General features: G+C 52.6%; 1 protein-coding gene across 5 annotated transcripts in view; it reads left to right on the top strand.

The window, feature by feature from the left end:
* Nucleotides 1-769: 769 nt before the first annotated feature.
* RASSF2 (Ras association domain family member 2) overlaps nucleotides 770-19273 on the top strand; it is a 42042-nt gene continuing 23538 nt past the window's right edge. For 2 of the 5 annotated variants that reach the window (XM_044263403.1, XM_044263399.1), the window contains exons 1-2: nucleotides 770-843; nucleotides 1972-2037. The gene's annotated coding sequence lies outside the window, so the exon portion shown is untranslated. Of the gene's footprint in view, nucleotides 844-958; nucleotides 1078-1971; nucleotides 2038-6958; nucleotides 6978-13320; nucleotides 13477-19273 lie in introns of those variants that run through there. The other 3 variants (XM_044263402.1, XM_044263400.1, XM_044263401.1) reach the window with 3 other exon arrangements.

The raw sequence follows: 19273 nt of genomic DNA, 5'->3' as shown, positions 1-19273 counted from the left end.
AGAATGTTTGGCTTTTAGGAGGGATGAGCAGAGCCGGCTGTATCCTGGGGGCTGGCTACGCATTAACCATTAGCTTCCCTTCCCTTTTGACAAGGAGACTCACCGTGCAGGGCTGGGGCATGTATGGGAGGAGGGGTTTATGATAAGAGGAAGGAAATAGATAAGGGGCCCCGCAGTTGGGGTTCTCCAAGTCTTCCTCCGCACTGAGCGTCCCCATAGTCCAGGGATGGATGAGTGAGGGAGGTAAGAGGTGGACAAAGAAACTTGTCTTCCTTCCCTCACGGTCACGTCTGCCCGCCCGCCTGTCGAAGTGGGCTTGCCTAGCCCCTGCTCAGCTCAAACCCTTTTTGGAATAAGGCGGGGTGTTAGAAAATGAATCCCACATCCTCTGCCTGGAGAATCCGGGGCGCTCGAGGTGGGCTCTGCGGGGCGGCGTGACCATTCCCTGGGAGTGGCTGTCACAGCTTGGGGCGAGCCAAGGGGCTTGGGCCAAGACTCCATCCGGCTTAAGAGGGCAGCGGCGAATGGGGTGAGGGGAGCCAGTCCATCCTCTCCACCCCTGCACTTCTACCCCCGCCCCCCCCCCCCCCCCCCCCCCCCCGCCAGCCCGGAAGAAGCGCTGGCTGCCTGAGCCCAGACTCGCAGGAGGGGAAGGAGGGGACGCGCAGCCCCAGCATTGTCTGGGAGGGAGGGGAGAAGCTCCGCCCCCCAGGAGGAGGGGAGGGGAGGAGAGGGATAGGGGACGGAGGGCGGGAGACGCGGGGAGGAAGAAAGGCGAGGGAAGAGGGGCGGGGGAGAGATGGAGAGCTAGAGAAAGACGGGGAGAGAGGCCGATCGGACGCGGTAGGGACGGATAAAGGCGGGGGGCGGGATAGAGGGCGGGAGGGGAGGCGAGGAGGGCGGGGCGCCCGACCCCCAATCGCGCGTCCGCCGCCTGCGCCGCCCCGCTGGATTTGAGCCGGGCCCGCGGCTAGCAGACCCAGGCGCTGGCTGGAGCAACGCCCCCCCACCCCCGAGCAGAGGCACCCCCACTTTCCAACTCTGCGGGCGATGCAGCCGACTCAGGACGCAGGCAAGGTTCGGGGCGCGGGGCACTGGGCGCGGGATGCGGGGCGCAAGGTGCCGGGCACGGGCCGGTCCTCTCTCCCCCGCCCTCCCTCCAGCCCCGCCGAAAGTTTTCCCGCGGTGTTCCCAGCCTGGTCCAGGTCAGCGCCTCAGTCTTCCCCTGCCCTGGTCTCTTCTCTCCTCCCGGGGCCGCTGGGGGTTCCCGGGAGTGCGGAACCCCCGGGGGCCGCGTAGGAGCCAGCCCCTGAGCGCCCAGCTTCTGGCCGGAGAAAGTTGTGGCTCCAAGCTTGCCCTCCCTCTGCGACCCTTGGGGGTCCTTCTTCCCTCCGGCGCCCCTGCCACAACCCCGGGGTTCCCGGGACTCCTTGGCAAGCTGGGGCCGCGCAGCAGGTGCCAGGATGGGAGGCCCGGACAGCGCTGGGAAGTGTCTAACCCCAAACGGGTCCCCATTTTCCCAGCCCAACGGACGGTTCCCCAGAGTGGGGTCCAGCACCCGGCGCGGGCAGGCGGCGCTCCCGAGGCCACTTCTGAAGGGCGCGTGGCCTCGGGGGCCCTCGGTCCTCGTGGCACTTCCCGTTGCGGTCTCCCCGTCCGCCTACCGAGCTAGCGCTGAGGTCGTTGGGGACCTCGGCTTTGCGTCCTCTCTCTCCGGAGAGGGGCAGTTTCTTTGGGCGACCCAGCCACTTCTGCATTTCGGTCGCCTGCTTTGCATTCAGCTCTTAAACTGGGAGAACCCTGGGGACAGCGCGGAGCGGCGCGGTGGCCCGACTGGGCGACGGAGGGCTTCCTCTTACTCCGGGGCTCTTACGGGTCCTCGTTTGTTCACCCCCCCCCCCCCCGCCGCCACAGAATGACAGCAGGAGCTGAGCGCTGCGCTTCTCAATGCTGCCCATACTTTATTCCCAGGTGTCCGGAATCCGGGTTCTCCCAGAGGACAGAGGCCGTGACTAACTAGCCTGGGCCAGGTTTCTAGTAAGTACCTTAATGGGATGAATGAAAATTAGACCCAGGGAGCTGCCAAGTAACAATTCATCCTGGAGTGGGACTCTGTTCCTGTCACAGCTGATCTTGGTACAATGGGAGGAAAGAATTAGAAACAATGATTCTTTTAAACAGCTGGGATTCAGAGCCTGGGGCCTGCTTTCCAGAGCATCTGGGGGAGGAATCTGGGGTTGGATTTATTCTACTTATCAGTCCACACTTATTTACTGGGAACTTTTTCTGGAGTGGTCTTTGGAATTAAAGAAACTTCTCATGGCTAAGATATATTGGTTTTTTTGAGGGGAGGTGGGTTAGTTGTTGTTGTTGTTGTTGTGTGTGTGTGTGTGTGTGTGTGTTTTAACTTGTGTCTACATGTGGTGTCCCAGGGACTAAGTGTGAATCAGCCTGGGAGGCTCCCACTTGGGATCAGAGACCCTGCAGTGGGGTCGTGAGCTGTGCTTTGTCCTCTGAACCGGGCAGCCTGGGAGCTGCTGCAGTCCTCTGGGCCCCGATAGGCTAACAGCCACATGGTGGCTGGGCTGGGAGAGGTGGGATAGTTTGGGAAAGAGGGTAGGTGGTTCTTGCCCTGGCTGGAAGGGCAGGGAGTCAGAGAGGCTGCCCTCCTGGGGAACCTCAGAGCGTGGGCTGGGCTGGGCTGGGGAGGCTGGGCTATGAGTCCTGACCCCCCTTCAGAAGACGGAAGAGCAGGGGTGGCATATATGGAGACAGGGTAATCTGGCTGGGGTGCAGCCGAGATGTATCCTATGCTCCTTGCCCTCAGTTTTGTGCTTTTGAAATCCAGGTGCATCTTCAGGGAGCCTGGCTGAAAGGAGGCCAGGTGACCTGGGGCCCCCAGGCATGCCCCCCTCCAGGGGAAGCCCCAGGGAATGGGTGGGAAGGGGTGCCCCTTGCCCCCAAATGTGCAGACCAGAGCATGCGTCCCTGTGCCTCGGGTGGCAGCATCCCCACCTTCATGAGCTGGGTATGGGGAATCTCATCCTGCCCCCGGGGCTCTGGAACCCCCCTCTCTGCATTTCTGCAGAGCTTCTGTTCTTCCTGTTCCCTTAGAGGCCACTTAGCAGGGATAGATGCCCCACACCTGTTTTCCCTCCCTCAAGCTTCCATTTCTCAGCTTCGCTGTCCTAACCAGGAACTTTCAGTCACCCACTGGTTTTGCTTTGATTTCTTGGTCTATTTCCTGGAATCCCAGAGCCAAGCTTCGTGTCTGCCTTCTCTGCGTGAGCTGCTTAGGAATGACCAGGAGACTTGGCTGGAGAGGTGCCCAGGACTGTGCTTCTAATGGCGTGACCATGACTGTCCCACAGCACAAAAGAACGCTGGCCTGATGATTGCCTTCGGTTCTCCCTAGGATACTTGGGCCGGAAGTGTCCTCACTGGGAGGGGGTTTACAGGCAGGACCTGAGGGCCAGAGAATCCTGCTGGGGTGCCAGGAAAGGGACTGGGACTTGCCAGGGTCTCCTTCTTTCCCCCAGGGTGAGAAACTGGGCAGGTCTCAGCAGTGTTCCTAGGACAGAACAGGACGGCCAGTCTCTGGGTTCAAAACAAAGCTGTTGAGAGCTGCTGTCACTGGGTTTCTAAAACTAGGGCAGTGGGGGTGCCTGGGTGGCTCAGTGGGTTAAAGCCTCTGCCTTCGGCTCAGGTCATGATCCCAGAGTCCTGGGATCAAGCCCCGCATTGGGCTCTCTGCTCAGAAGTGAGCCTGCTTCCCCCCATCTCTCTCTCTCTGTCTACCTCTCTGCCTACTTGTGATCTCTGTCTGTCAAATAAATAAATAAAATTAAAAAAAAAAAAAAAAGAAAGAAAAACTAGGCCCCCTTCTGCCACCTCCTTGTTTCTCCCACGGCTCCTATAGTATCGTCCAGTGATCTACCCTCATGACACACTGTCTTATTAAACACCTCCCTGCATCTCCAGGAGAATGTTAAGTGAGTCCTTAAGATGGGGTCAGCTCCTGAAGACCTGTGATTGCTGGTTTCATTTCTTTGGCCTACTTGTGTGTTCCCATGGAGGGCATGTGTGTGTGAGGTTGGAGGGAGAGGGTAGGGCAGGAGGCACAGGGGAAGCGGGGCACAGTAAACGGGGACAACCTCCAGACTCTGCTGGCAGGGCATCTAGTGGGTCATTTGGGATCATCCCTGGGATGGCAGGCGGACTCTGGAGCCTATAATTGGCTGATGAAGCTGCTTGGGATGACAGTTTGAGGCTGTAGGACTCTGCCCAGGCCAGCTGTGGCTGATTCCGAGAGGGAAACCTTACACCGGAGAAGGGGGCAGTGACAGGGTCTTGACTAATTCCCACGGAATGAGCAAAGTGATATAGAAGGGCTTTCCCCTAGTCATCCCATTGATTAAACTTGACAAAAAGATACCCTTGCTGTCCTTGGACATCCCAACCCAAAGTGATTTGGCAAAGTGGGTTTATCTCACCAGCATGGCGCTCTCCCCGTGGCTGGCATGCAGTTCAATGCTCATTTCTAAAAGAGGAATACAGTGTTGGATTTGGGGTTTGAATGGCATTCGACCGCTTCCAGCTCGATGATATTGGGCAACGTAATAGATGCTCTCAGCATCCTTCCTGTGTTCCCTTGGCCTCAGCCAGTGACCGATGAAAGCTCCCTCACTTCTCTGCTGGGGTCACATGGGGGCATGTGCTATGCTGTGTCTTAGAGTCGCCTAGTAACTGGTCCCCTTCACCGGCTGCTGTCCCTTCCCTGTTTCCCTTTCCAGCCCCCTTCCACTTGCACCCTGATCCTTGTTTTAGGGCCAACTTCTGGGGGAAAGCAGTTGAGGATGGGTTTCAGGCTGCAGTCAAACAGTCACGGAAAGCCTCTCAGCCTCAGTTTCCCCAGCTGTAAGATCGCAGTTATAATTGTCTCCTGGTGATACTGTGATGCGCATTCAGAGGAGCGCCTGGCACACAGCAAACATTCAGGCTGCCATGGGCCGCTCATTGATCAAGATGGAAGAGGCCTTGGAGGTTCTGGGAGCGGGCATTATGATGGCTCATGAATGGCCAGTTATAACGCCTTGGTGGAGAGAGGCTATCCTTCGGCTAGGTGAGAAAGCTGAGTGCACCTGCTCATGGCTGTCACATTTAGGCTGTGACCGGTGATAGATGCTGAACAGCCACTTGGGTGGCACTGGGCCATCCTGGAGTCCTGCTGTGGTCTTTCCTGTTGCCAAGGGGAATTCAGCCCGGCCACCTTCTGCCTTCCTGGTATAATGGTTTCTCTTTATGACAGAGGCGTGTTGTGTCCCCTGAGGAGGGGACTGGTTTCTTATGGAAAGGATAGTCCCTACTTTGCTGAACTGCTATGCCATGCCACAGACACCCAAGTGAGAGCCCAGAAAATTCTATGTGGCGAAAAAGACCTTTGTGTGGCAGAATTCGACATCCCTGCTGAGATTTTTATCCCTAAAGCTCTGTAGACAGTCCTGTGGCGGGAGTCCCGGACTCCACGGTGGCCCTGGTGGGAAATCTTATCCTAGGGATGTAATCAGGCAAGTGCAGAAAAATATATGCACAGGGATGTCCCTTGCAGCATTCTTTGTAATAATAACCACCGAAATGGAGAGTAAACCCCAACAAAAGCAAACATGTTAATTCTGGTCCAGGTAGCCCTGGCTTTTCCAAAGTTGTTTGCCTTAGGCTGCTTGGTTGTTTTTGTTTTTGTTTTAAAGATTTTATTTATTTATTTCACAGAGAAATCACAAGTAGGCAGAGGGGCAGGCAGACAGAGCGGGGTGGAAACAGGCTCCCCACCAAGCAGAGAGCCTGATGTAGGGCTTGATTCCAGGAACTTGAGATCACAACCTCAGCCGAAGGCAGAGGCTTTAACCCACTGAGCCACCCAGGTACCCCGGCTGCTTGGTTTTTAAGAAGGATCTACATTAGTACCTGTTTTGTTAAAGAAAGAAATCCAAAAAGGATTTTCATTTTCTTAAATTTATCTATTTATCAGAGAGAGCGAGCGAGCACACAAGCAGAGGGAGTGGCAGAAGGAGAGGGAGAAGCAGGCTCCCCACTAAGCAGGGAGCCTAATCTGATGTACAACTGGATCCCAGGATCTTGGGATCATGACCTGAGCTGAAAGCAGATGCTTAGCCGACTGAGCCACCCAGGCGTCCCAGGATTTTTGTTTTTATGAAAAAAGGCAAAAAGCATAAGTAGCACTCAGCATTTCTGCAATGAGCCCTTATGGAGGCTGTGCCCCCCCGCCCCCCACCACCACGGTGATGAGAGTGGCCCCTCCGAGCTCCTTCCCTGGGACCTCCTCTCAGCATCTCACCGTCTCAGCATCAAGCCAACGCCGGAGCTTTGAACTGTGTCTGTGAGCATCTGTGCTTTGCCTTGATTTATTTTGTGTTTTCTGTTAGCAAGGTGTGTCCCAAGGTATCAGAAAAACCTAAACGAGGTTATGTTTGGGTCTGGGAACGCTAACACATTTCCCCATATAGATTAATGGTAATTGATTTTTTGCTTTAGGTCGCTTTGGCTCACGAAAAGGTTCATAGGAACTCTCTGCTTTTGGGTGGTCAGGGAACACCTCCATATGTATGCACTAGAATACCATGGGGCTGCAAAAAATACAGGGGAGCGATGTGCATCTATTATCGTGGAAAAATATAATATTTCTCAAAAGCTGGTTACCCAACTGTGCTCTTTGCAAAATATATCCTCCCCTCCATTTTATATTTGTCTCTGGAAGGATGTGCAGGCAAATGTTCGCAGTGATGGTCTCTGCGTGGTGGCATTTTGGGGAGAAACTGATCTTAGTCTTTTTTTAAGTTAAATATTTTTGTTTTTAATGATGGTAAAATATATGTAATAGAAAATTTGTCCTTTTCAGCATTTTTAAGTGTGGAATTCAAGGGCTGTGCAGTCTCTCGTCAGAGGATGCCATAGACTGAGTGAGTTGACCCCAGAGATGACTTTCTCGAAGATCTGGAGACTGGAAGTGTGGATTAGGGTGCCCACAGAGGTGGGCGAGAGGCTGTTCTAGATCTCAGACTTCTCGTTATAACTTCATGTGGCAGGAAGGATGGGGGAGCTCCATGGGGTCTCTGAGAAGGGCACTAATCCCCTTTGGGGATTAGTCACCCCCGTGAGTCATGCCCAAAGGCCCCGCTTCCTAATCCAGGCCATTCTGGGTTAATATTTCCATGTAAGAACTTGTCGGGACCCAAATGTTACAACGACAACAGTGACATTATGTGTACTCCCAGTGTTGTACGACCCTCACCAGACTCCCTCTCCAGAGCTCTTCCGTTGTCCCAGAGACCCTGTACCCGTCAGCTGTCAACTTCCCATTCCCGACCTGAGAGCCTCTGGCAACCTCAGTTCCACTGCCTTTGTGAATTTGCCTGTCCTAGGAATGGCATAGAATTAGAATCATTCAATAATCTTTGTGCTTCCCTATATTTGTCAAAGAAATAGAAATGTTTTACATAACAAGGAGTGAAACAGCCCCGTGGGAGAGTGGCGGTGTTTTGTCCCTGGGGGTTTCGTTTCAGGCAGGGCCCGAGGTCCTTGTCCTGGCCATCCGTCCCAACCCTGCCATCTTCCCCCCTGGGGTTGGGAGCAGGTTCTGAGCTCCCTGTTGGCCTGGGGAAGCCAAAGGCAGGTGGCCAGGCACTGACGAATGCAGCGCCCCTGGCCTCGGAGCTGACCCGCAGATGTGGCTTGCTGGTTGCTGGCAGCTGGGCCTCAGGCCCCAGACGGCTGCTTCTGTGGTGGGTTTGAGTGGGTGTCCTTGGGGTTCACTGTGCCTTGAACCTCAGGGCCATCTTGCAGTGAGAAATGTCCAAACCTGCTAGAGGTGGGTTATTGGGACCATCCTTCTTGAAGGCTGAGAACGACAGCCTCATCATTTCGATTTCAAGCGTCCTCTGTGTGTGTTCCAGATCCCAGGGCTGAACTTGACCTGCCAACTCCCCACCATAACCTGTTAAATTGCCACCATGGTGGCTGGGGGGTATGGCTGTCGAATGTTCTGTCAGCAGGTGGGGTGGGTGGGCTGGTGTGCAGCAGGGGCATTAGCTGGTGGGGTTTGTGAGGCCCCAAGTGCTCCGGAGAGATGGGTGGTGGCCTTAGGTGGGCGGAGCCCTCTTCCTGAAGCTCCATATGGAACCTCACAGTTGATCACACAGACATTTGGGACAAGGATGGCTCTCTTGTGCATGTGACAAGGTAGTCAGGGACGTGGTGCAGTGGGGTGGGGAGCAGGGAAGATGGTGTGTCGACTCTGAGGTGAAAGGGGTCAGGAAGCTTCGGGACCCAGAACTGGGTCTTGTGGCCCTGTTTAGGCGTCATGGGAGTGGATCAAGTGGCTTTTCAATGGGACACCTTGTTCTGTGTGAAAAGCTTTAAGTTCCTTGGTAAGTGAGCTCCCAGAAGGCCTGTTGGGCTCTCCAGAGAGTCAGTGAGAGGATTTAGGTGTGGGAGGGACAGACTTGCCCACTGAACTCTGAAGTTTCTTTACCTGGTTCTGCCTGTCTTCTCTCTGCCCAGTGGGAGGCTGCTCTTTTAATCCTGGGCAGTTGGGGGAGTGTAAAGATTTTACAGAGACGGCCTTTGAAGCCCATCTTGACGAGAAGTTCTGTGTTGCATGGTGCTGATTTTTCTTCAGGGTTAGTCAGCTGGTGGCAGAGCAGGCAGAGGAGGGTAGGAACGCGGTTTTGTGGAAAACTCTCCCTGTCAGCCTCCTGGAAATGCTCTGGAAACCCCCAGATGTGCCGTCTTTCCTGGTACTCGGAAGGATCTGAGATCTGTTGTGTGAGGGTGAATTTTTCCACACACGGGGTATTAAGGAGGTGAAAGGAGGTCCCCCTCCAGTAGCTGCCCCCGGGGAAGGCTCAGTGCCCACAGGATTCTTCCCTTGCTCTCCCTTCTTTACTGTTTCTGAAATGCCAGGAACCTGCCCATATTGGCAGGAGTAGGGGGACTGGTGGTGGGGGGCATGGAGGAAGCCCACAATCCTGGCTCTCGGGTGCCCAATCCTGGCCCCAGGTAGTGAGGAGCAGAAACCCCAAGATCTCTGCACACAAAGCTCGGCCTTAGCTTCTAGCACCAAAAAAGGAAGAGCTGCTTGGGTTCCCTGAGGAAGGGGAAGTGAGGTCAGAGATGAGTCTCAGAGAAATCGCTCAGTAAACAGGAAGAAAGAAACCTGTGCTTGTAGGAAATGGGGAGCTGGAGGCCGCCCGTCCTCACCTGCCCTGATAGGTCAGCACATCCCTGCATAGCTGAGAGACTAACCACGGACAGCAAGCAGGGGCTCCAGGCCTCAGGCCCTCCCTGTGGGACAGGCTCCACCTAAATCCCATAATTATCAGGTGGAGGAAAGCTTAATTTGCCCTTCCTGAGGTAGCACATGAAATGACCCTATAAAATAGACCTTGGTTTTGAGAGATGCAGGTCAAGGAATGTTTCATCTTTCTTCCCTTATTAGGGTCAGTGTGGCCTCTTGCTGACTTCCCACTTTTTCCTCAGGCTACCTCAGCCACACAGAAGTTGGCATGTTGCTGAATCCTAGCCTGTGAGGGGCTGATCTTGGCAAGACCCCTCTGGTGGGTGGTGATGAAGGGGTTGCTTTGGGGAAGCAGGAGAGTCTGTCGAATTGGAGGGTTGGCTTTCTAGATCTCTGGTTCCTCCGAGCCAGAGTCTAAATTCTACATACGTGCGCAACACACACACGCACACACACACACAGCATTTTCTGTCTGGAGTTTTTACTTCCTTAATGCCTTTTTTTTCGTCCTGCTCCAACACCCTGGTTCTCGGATACAAGATTAGGGGACTTTGGGTTTCCTTCTAAACATCCAGAAGGTCAAAATCTTGCAGACACTGGTGGGACTTTCCTATAAGCAAGTAGTTGCTCATCCGGGACTCTGAGGTGATTGTTTGGGTGAGTCGCAGTGGTGACCTTCCAGGTCACTCACCTGGCCACCCGCCCGCTGGTGTGGAAGGGGAGGCAGGCCCTTCTGGCAGGAATCCCAGGACCGTTTCCTCAGATCTGCACCAGCCGCACTGGGGACTCAGCCTTGTGTAGAGAAGGCCCGAGCAGAGTGGGCTGGGGTCCCATTTGGTGGTGGAAAGAGCAGGGGATTCATAGGTCAAGCTGCTGGTGGGGAGCCCAGCGTGGCTGGAATCTCAGCTCCTCACCGGAGAGGGTGGGCCAGGCAGGAGCTGCCTCCGGGGATGGGAGCCATGTTTCCCGTCAGCAGGGGCCTCATACCTGTCCTCAGTCAAGGCCCCCAGCTTTTTCCGGGTTGGGGGAGCCAGTGGTTTTGGGATCCATGAGGTGAGGGGTAGCTATTCTTTGGACAGAGGGTAGATGTGACTTAGGGTCTGTGGCAGGTCCCTGGCTGAGGTCTCTATCCTTGGCCCCTGAAAGGTCTGCTCTACCTACATCCTGTCTGTCCAGCTATTTACTCACTACCCCCCCTTTCCCCAGGCCCCCTGGGCCTGCTGTGGCTGGCAGCGGAAGCCCCTCATACCCAGCGCTTAACCAGGGCACCACAGAAGGAGCCCTGGGCTTCATGTCGGCTCTGTGACCTGGAACGAGTTGCCTGACCTCTAGGACCTTCTGTTTCCTCATCTGTAAATGGTGAAAATAAAGCCTTCCCGGTGGGTTCTTTCTTGTAAGGAAGAAGGTAAAGCTTCTAGAGCCTTGTTACTGCAAGGCTGGCATCACTGGGGAGTTGGCTTGTTAGGAATGCACGTCCTCTGACCCCATCCAGAAGGACTGAATCAGTAGCTGGGGGCGGGGGATGGAGGAAAGGAATCTGTACTGAACTAGCCCTCCAGAGCCTTCTGGTCCACACTCCAGTGTGAGAACCCCTCCTCTAGGGTGCCGCTGGCTCAGTTGAGTTTTAGCTGAAACTCTTTTTTCCCCTTCACCTCAAGAGGTTTCTGCTTTGCCAGAACTCACATAGTTCCAGGTTTGACCTCCACCTCCCTCCTGGCTGTGTACTTGGGGACCAGGGACTTTGGTTCTTTGTGCCTCATTGGCTTCATCTGCAAAATGGGGATATTGAGGTTTCTCCATGGGGTTGTTGTGGGGATGAAATGAGCCAAAGCAGATACTAGGTGGCCCACAGTGAACTCTCGTTTATGGTAGCTGTCTATGATTCACATCTGGTGTCTTGTTATTAGCCTAATAATAATAGTGTGATTGTTCTATTCTTGACTGATGAGGGAAACAGGCGTCAAGGTCCCTCCCGAGACCAGTCTTCTCCTAGTTCAGAACTCCTAGTTCTCCTGAGCCTTTTTCCACCTTCCCACCTCTTACCAAATACCTTCCACTTCCCCTTTCGTGATGCTTAGCATGCTTTTGGGGTGGGGACTGAATGAAAGCCTTTATTCACTGTCAGATGGAAAGCTGAGAGAGTGCCGTCCATACACTCAAGACATTTGACCTTAGCTCCCGCTTTGGTGGTGTTTGGTGCCAGACTCTTTTGAGCGGAGTGACTGGGATAGCAGTGTGGGTAGGTCACCGGGGGCCTCTAGGCCTGGAAAAGGGGACAGAGGTGGTACATTCAGGGAAGGGAGCATCAGTAAGGTGGACAGGCCCTAGAGAGGACCCAGGCCTGGCCAGTAAGTGGTCTTTTATTGAATGAAGGTGGAAGGCAAGGTGAGCTGCTTGCTTCCTGGGCAGCCAGAATTTTGCCCATTCTAGGGCAGGTTCAGGTTCAGGAACCAGGTGGTGGAATCTCTGGTAATCTCTAGAACTTGGCAGGGTCCCAGGCCACAACTCTAGTCTCCTTCCTCAGGTGGCGCAATAGGGCTGGGGTTTCCTGTTTGCCATCGACACTTCTTCCTGCCCCTCTACCAAGGGGCTGAAGTCCACAGGGGTCAGCCCGATCTCCTCTGTAACCCCTGCTTGGTTACAAAGCAGAGTCCCTCAGGATACCCGACGAGACTGTCTTTAATACTATAGTATGAAGCACTGTGAAGGAGAATATTCTACTCTAGCCCAGGAGCTCTAGATCATCCCCCTGGGGAGGGGGGCAGAGCAGGACTCAGAGAAGAGGTGGGGACAGGCCCTAAAAGGGGAAGCTGTGGGCCTCCAGTGTGCATTTCCTTTGTTTCTGGGGCCCAGAGCTGACTTCCTGCCCTCTCTGCTCTGGTGCTCTGGTTTGCGTGTCACGGGGCCCTTTGCGTCAACTCACTCCTCTGTCCCTGCCTACACCCACCCTTTGGGATGCTCTGTGCCGCCCTCTCTTCCCTGCTGAGATATTAGTAATAGGGAGGGGGGGTGCTGAAGATCTGACTCAGTTGGCTTTCAGAAAATTCTATTCCTTCCATTCCTGAAAGGCTGTTTTGAGACGCATTGAGTGGGGTCCTCAGTCTACTCAGCTCTGTCTCTATCAGATTTCTAGGTCGTTCTCAGCTCTGGTTGTACATCGGCACCCCCATGGGGAAGACTATAAAAATGCTCATATCTGGGCCCCTTTCAGTGGGTTTGATGTCATTGGGATGAGGGGCAGCCTGGACATGTGGAATTTTAAATCAACCCTGCTTACCTCCCTCTCCACACCTCGCTGTCCTCACTCAGAGAGAGTCTCAGGAGCACCTACAAGCAGAACCTCTGAGCTGCTGTGTGTCTCAAGGCCAGCTGCTTCTCCTTCCTGCTTTGGTTTCCGCTGTGGCCTCGCAGATGGCACGTCCCTCTCATCGGTCAGATGGGAGCTCTCTGCGGTTTGCCCCTCTGGGCATTCTCTGTGGAAAGCCCTCCCATCCCCTAGCCTGTCTCACTCTCCTCGCTGTCCTGTCTTAGAGACTGGGACTGCCTGGGTCCTGTTAATGGGCAGTGGCCACCCCCCCACCCCCATCCTGCCCTAGTTGCTGAGGTCAAGTCTGGCTCCTGCTGCGCCACCAGGAAGACGGTGTCGGAAATGAAGTGGATTCTTCATCTCCTCCGGGCTCTCCTGCCAAGGCCTGGGTTGCCAGCCTTTCTGTTCTGCCTTTGCCCTTCTCCCTCTGGGGACCTTCCAGTGACTCAATAAGATGAGACATACGTGGTCCATAGGCTGGAACAGAAACTGCAGGGCTTAGCCAGCGTCCCAGGGAGGCTCTGAGGCCAGATGAACCTCACTGTGTTTTCCAGGTGTCCAGCAGAACGGGAGTGAGGGCCCTGGGCTTTGGAGGAACCAAGAGCTAAGAACACAGATTTTGCTCTCCTTGAAGAGAGCTTTGGATGCCTTCTCTCCCTCCTGGAGCAAGTTGAAGGCTTGATGTTTGCCTTCCTCATAGGAAGCCGAGCTGGTGACTTTCAGCGGCTTGCACGGCCCCTCATTTATTCTTGGGAAAGCTGGAGACACCTGTGCAAGGGCAGGTCTGTGAAGAGGAAGAGGAAGGGCCCCTTTGTGCCACCGCTGCAGGGCTGTGATTGGTCCAGAGCTCTGGCAAGTGAGTGTCCCCATCCCTGCACCTCAGCCTCACGGTGCACCTGGCCAGCTTGGGGGGTGCGGGGTGGGCAGCTGCGTCCTCCCTGCTGGATGGCAGGTGGGAGAAAGGGAATTCCTGCTCAGTCTTAGTGGCTCCCTTGTCCTCAGATGGGTTCTTGCAGGGCCGTGTGTGGGAGCTCACCCCTCCTCCCAGGACGGCTCTCACCTGACGACGGACTAGCCCAGGGGTACAGAGGCCAGCCTGCCTGTCCAAGTCCGTGGAGCTCTTGACACCCCGGAGCTCCCACGGGATCAGACTGGCTGGGCTCCAGCTGAATGAATCCGGTCACCTGGCTCCTTCCCCGGCCTAGTCCCGCTTCCCTCACTTGCTGACAGGGCTCTCTTGAGAGCCTCATTAACTCATGTGTCCAAAAACCCTTGTGTGGGGCCCTGCTCCTGGAAATCCTCTTACCTAGGACAGCAGGAATCCACTCTCTCCCTTGAAAAAATAATCATGGGAAGATTCACAGGAGAGAATCATAGGCTGGGGGCTGGGGTCCAGAAAGGGGAAGCTCCAAGCCCAGGACGGGGAAAGCAACACCGGATGGATGATTTCTGGGTGGTGGCAAGCGCTGTGAGGAGCTGGCTGAGGTGTGAGCGCCTAACCCCCAACACTGCCCGGGGGCAGGGAAGATACTTTGAAGGGGGAGCTAAGTTTTGGATCAGGGTCTAGGGACCACGTGAGTTTGCTTGGCTCTGTAGAGGAGCATGGACACACTCATGGAGCTTGAAGAGCAGGCCTAGAAAGTTCTCTGTGGCTGGGATGTCATCACCTCCAATGGCTGAGGAAAATTCCAGTTGTCAAAACGTTCTCTTGGATCTTAGGGAAGGTTGTACAAGCAGGACGTAATGGATGGGTCTTCCCATCTACCACTAGCAAGGTTCATGGTACTGCCCAGGCATTTGATGGAGCTGAAGAGAACCTAGAAGATTCTGCCAGGGTGTGAAGTCTGGGTCAGAAGGAAGGACTGATTACTTGGTGGCCCTAATGGGTCTCCAGTGTGACTGAGCCCTGAGAGGCTCCTGCCCCAACGTGGCAGTCCCAATGATACACGCACCTCCAGATCTTTAAGCAGACGTGCTTCAATATACATTTTATCTCTTAAAGTCTTTCTACAGGGAAGTTGTACCTATTTAGAATTCTTGAGGGGTGAATAAGGATATTCCTAGAGGGAGGTCAGCCAGTTTTAATATGATTCAGACTTCCAAAGGGCAACTCTGCGTTAATGATTTTTTTATGAATAGTTTTTTTGAAAGTTATTTTTCTATAAAATTTATGTGTTGTGTCCAAGTCGTTCTTTCGTTTGCATCCCCTACTCTCCCCTTCCTTTTCTGTGTGGGCACCTGCGAGCTGTTTCAGTTCTGTGTCTGAGATGCTGACCCACAGGGGAAGTCCCCCCTTCCTCCCCATTGTGCTCTCTCTTCCTCAAAAAGATGGTGATGGCCCCTTGCCCCTTTGCCATTTTCAAGACATCGTGGAAGCATTGCAGGCAAAGGATTCTTACAAGGCATTTTGGAGTCCCGGAGAGCCCCATAAATTCTTGATAATAACAGACAAGGCCGAAGAGTTGCAACGAGCCAGCTGAACCGGTCCCTCTCCCCAAGGCTGCAGATTTCGGCACGCGCCCTTGGAGGAAGTGTCCCATTGAATCCGCATTCCAGCCCCATCTGCCATCTTCCTCTGACCCTTCCTTGTATGAGGAACAATACTCTGTTTAAGGAATATCAGATTGAACTCTAAATTTCTGGCCCTTTGTTAGCTTTGCTGCTGTGTTTGCCTTAAAGTGAATGTTAATTTAGCTGAACCCCCCCTCAACGTTGCCCCCTGCAAGCCCCCCAACCGGTTGGAGGTAGCCAGTGATTTATGGTGATGGTTGGAAAGTTTCTGAAGAGAGATGTAAACATTGTTTCCTTGAGACAGCAAAGAAGGGGTTGGGTCCTGGTATCAATGACCTGTAAGTTTAATTCAACAGTGTGATAGGCTAATAAGTGTTTCCTAACACCCCAAATTCAAGATTTGTAAAAATAAGGAAAAAAGTGGGGAGAAGTTCAGGTTGGAGAAAAAGATTGAGCAACATGATCCTGGGGGGTCTGATACACAGCGATGGCCTAGCTAATATCACCCAACAGGTAGTGATGGAATCTTGGAGAATCCCCACATTTGGGCCATCAGACTACTTGATTTATATCAATCTGGCAAGTAAAAAAAATAGTGATTAGGGAGTTTGAACATCTTTTCATAAATCGATTAACATTTGTATTTATTTATTAACTGTGAATGAACTTTTTGTGTCCTTTGCCCAATTTTGTATTAGGTATAGAACCCCTTTTTCTTATGGATTTATTAATTTCATAAATTAATGACATTAACCCTTTGTCTATTGTATTGTAAATGTTTTCTCTCAATTTGCCATTGACTTTTGACTTTGGATAGTGTAAAAAAATTTTTTTTTCTAAAAGAAGTCAGAAATTTTTACAGATTGGTTCCATTTCTTTCTTTTCTTTTTTTTCAATTATACCTTCTAGATTTGGGGTCTTTCACAGCAGAGTTTTTCCCACTTCAAGTTGATATATGTCTTATGTTTCCTTTCAGTATTTTTGTTTTAATGTTTAAATTTTTTATTCATCTATGATTTCTTTTGGTGGAAGGAGTAAGGTAGGGATTTAGCTTCCCCAACCTCCCCTTTCCAAAGGTCAGTCAATTCTCCAACAACATTTTAAAAATTAATCTATCTTTCCCTGGCTATTTAGAGATGCTCCCCACATTCTGTGTTCCGAAATATATTTGGGCCTATTTCTGTATGCTATATTGTTTCATTGATCTGCCTATTTTTTCTCAAGTACCAAGTAGTTTTAGTAGCTATAGAGAAGACTTAAATTCCCTAATTGATGTGTGGTCTGTAGATTTAAGAGGGCAGTTTAAAAGGGAATTGTCTTGAGAACAGGACAGACTGCTTTCAGATGCAGAACGAAATTACTAAATTATAGCTTATGGTAGAGGCAGTGAACAAAAGAGAGTCCTGCCCAAAACCCAGTCCACGAGTTAGAAGATGAGCTGCAGAATTCTAAGGAGAACAAGGAGGTGGAAGGTAATGAGTAAAATGAGATGGTACTTGGGGGAGATCAGGCAGGGTTGGATGTTTGGGTGGATGGATGCACAGACAGGCAGACAGTGCTCAAGAGAAGGTCTAGAGACGATGCCCAACCAAGAATGGAAGGAAGAGAAGAGAACGAAGAAAGGCTGGAATAACGTTTCCCCAGTTGGAGGAAGACTTGAACACTCAGGGTGAGAATTTCTGTGGACGGCTAGGCACCGCTAATCTGATTTCTACACCAGGCAGGCTACAGAATGGGCTCTGGCTGAGGTCCCCCATGACTGCCCCGAGGCTGCTCTGGGCTTTCTTCTTTGGGCTTCTACCACCAGCTTCTGGCTCTGCCGACCAGCCTCCTTTGTAAGGCATCTTATTCTCTTATCTTCCGGGACAACATGTCTCCCTCCTTCTCTTCGAGAGATTCCTTTTTCTCTGCCCATAGCTGACCTACTGGGTACATCAGAGCCCTCCGTGCGTTCCAGACCTCCCTCTCCGGGAGCTCCATGCGGTTGCCTTCCCAGGCCGCAGACCTGGCTATGCTTGTTGTCGTCTGCCCCAAAGGGTTCCGTGGGCCTGTCTCAAAGTCAGCCCCTGTTCCTCAGCTTGCCACGTGCGAATGTGACACCACCCCCAGCCCTGCATCATCCTGGACTCTGCCTTTATCCTGGACTCTGGCCTTGGACCCTTTTCCATATCTTTTTGCTAGTGTTATCACTACTTCTCCCTCTGCCTCTTTAAATCCTATAGACGTGGTGAATCTGCCCCCATCGCCCTCTTCCCCGGGTCAGGCCCTTCCAGGGGTCCCCCTGCCTCTGTTCTCTGCCACAATCCTTTCTTAAAGTAGACTGCATGGGGCAGCTGTTCCAACATTCAAGTCCGATCACACCCTCCCCTGGTCTCCTGAGGGCGGCTGTAAACACCACCCTAGACGGGGTGGTTGAAAACAACAAACTTACTCTGTCACATTCTGGAGGCCAGAGGTCGGAAATGGGTTTCATCTAGCCCAAACACAGATGTCAGGAGGGCTCTGGGGGGCGGGGGGCGGGGGAATCATTTGCTTGCCTGTTCTGACTCGGCGAGCTGTGTGCCTTAGCTCGTAGACCTTTCTCCATCCTCATCCAGCTTAGTACCTTCCCGTCTCTCTGTCTCTCTGCTGGGGTTGGTGTTCCAGAAGCTCCCTCTGCCTCTCTTATAAGGACATGTGTAATTACGTTCAGGGCCCACCCAGATAACCTAGGATGGTCTCCCTATTCCAAGAACCTTAATTTAATCACACCTGGGGGGTTCCCTGTACTGTACAAGGTAACGTTCACAGGCTCCCTAGATTAGAACCTGGGTAACTTTGGATCCATTATTCAGCCTACCATACCTCCCATGGCACCTCGAACTCCTTGACATGGTCTAGGTCCCAGATGCACCCTCCTCCCCATTTTGCACAGCTCTGGGGTGTGTGTGGCTTCCATCTGGACCACTCTGCCCTAAACTTCTGCCAGTTCCTTCTCATCCCGGAGGCCTCAGCCTAGACAATGGTTCCTTCAGAAAGCTTCCGGGAGGGGCGCCTGGGTGGCTCAGTGGGTTAGGGCCTCTGCCTTCGGCTTGGGGCATGATCCCGGGGTCCTGGGATCGAGCCCCTCGTCGGGCTCTCTGCTTGGCAGGGAGCCTGCTTCCCTCTCACTCTCTGCCTGCCTCTCTGCCTACTTGTGATCTCTGTCAAATAAATAAATTAAAAATCTTAAAAAAAAATGGAAGAAAGAAAGAAACTCCTGGGATCCCACTCATGTCCAGTTTAGGTGCCCTTCTGTGTCCTGCCCTAGCACCTGCTTCCCTTGCTAGAACAGTCTCCTGTTACCATCTCTTACTGCACCTTGAGGACGGGGCTGTACCCGTTCTCTTTGCTGTTGAATCACCATCAATAAGGGCAAAAGGCACATACACGTCAGGCACAGGAGAAGTGATTGTGAAATGTGTACATTTAAATCTGCATAGTGGTGCCTGAGTGGCTCAGTGTATTAAGCTCTGCCTTCTGCTCAGGTCATGATCCCAGGGTCCTGGGTTCGAGTCCCGTGTTGGGTTCCCTACTCAGCAAAGAGTCTTCTCCCTCTGCTTCTGCCTGCTGCTTCCTCTGCTTGTGGTCTCTCTCTCTGTCAAATAAAAAATAAATAAATAAGTAAATAAATAAACCTTCATAAGAAGGGGACTTTTTTTTCCCATTTTTAAAATTTAAATTCAATTTAATTAACATATGTGTGGCTTGTTTCAGAGGTAGAATTCAGTGATTCATCAGTTGCATATAATACCCAGTGCTCATTATGGCAAGTGCCCTCCTTAATGCCCATCACTCGGTTACACTTCCCCCACCCCCAACAACCCTCAGTTTGTTTCCTAGTTAAAGAGTCTCTTTTGGTTTGCCTCCTGCTCTGTTTTTCTCTTAGAAAGGATACTTTTTAAAAAAGTGGGCACTGACTAGTTATGGGTAATTATCACTTAAAAAAACACAAAACTTTCTCACCAGTCTGATTCTCTTTCCTTTTTTTCTTTCATTCTTTTCTTTCCTTCCTACCTTCCTTCCTTCCTTCTCTTCCTCTTCTTCGCAGTACATATGTATTCTGATTTTTTTTTTTTTAAGGTAGTATGGAGCCCAGTGCAGGGCTTGAACTCATGACCCTG

This window comes from Neovison vison, chromosome 8, assembly GCF_020171115.1.
Source record: "Neovison vison isolate M4711 chromosome 8, ASM_NN_V1, whole genome shotgun sequence".
NCBI classification, from domain to species: Eukaryota; Metazoa; Chordata; class Mammalia; order Carnivora; family Mustelidae; genus Neogale; species Neogale vison.
Note: the sequence above shows the minus strand (reverse complement) of the source record. Positions and strands in the feature narration are given on the sequence as shown.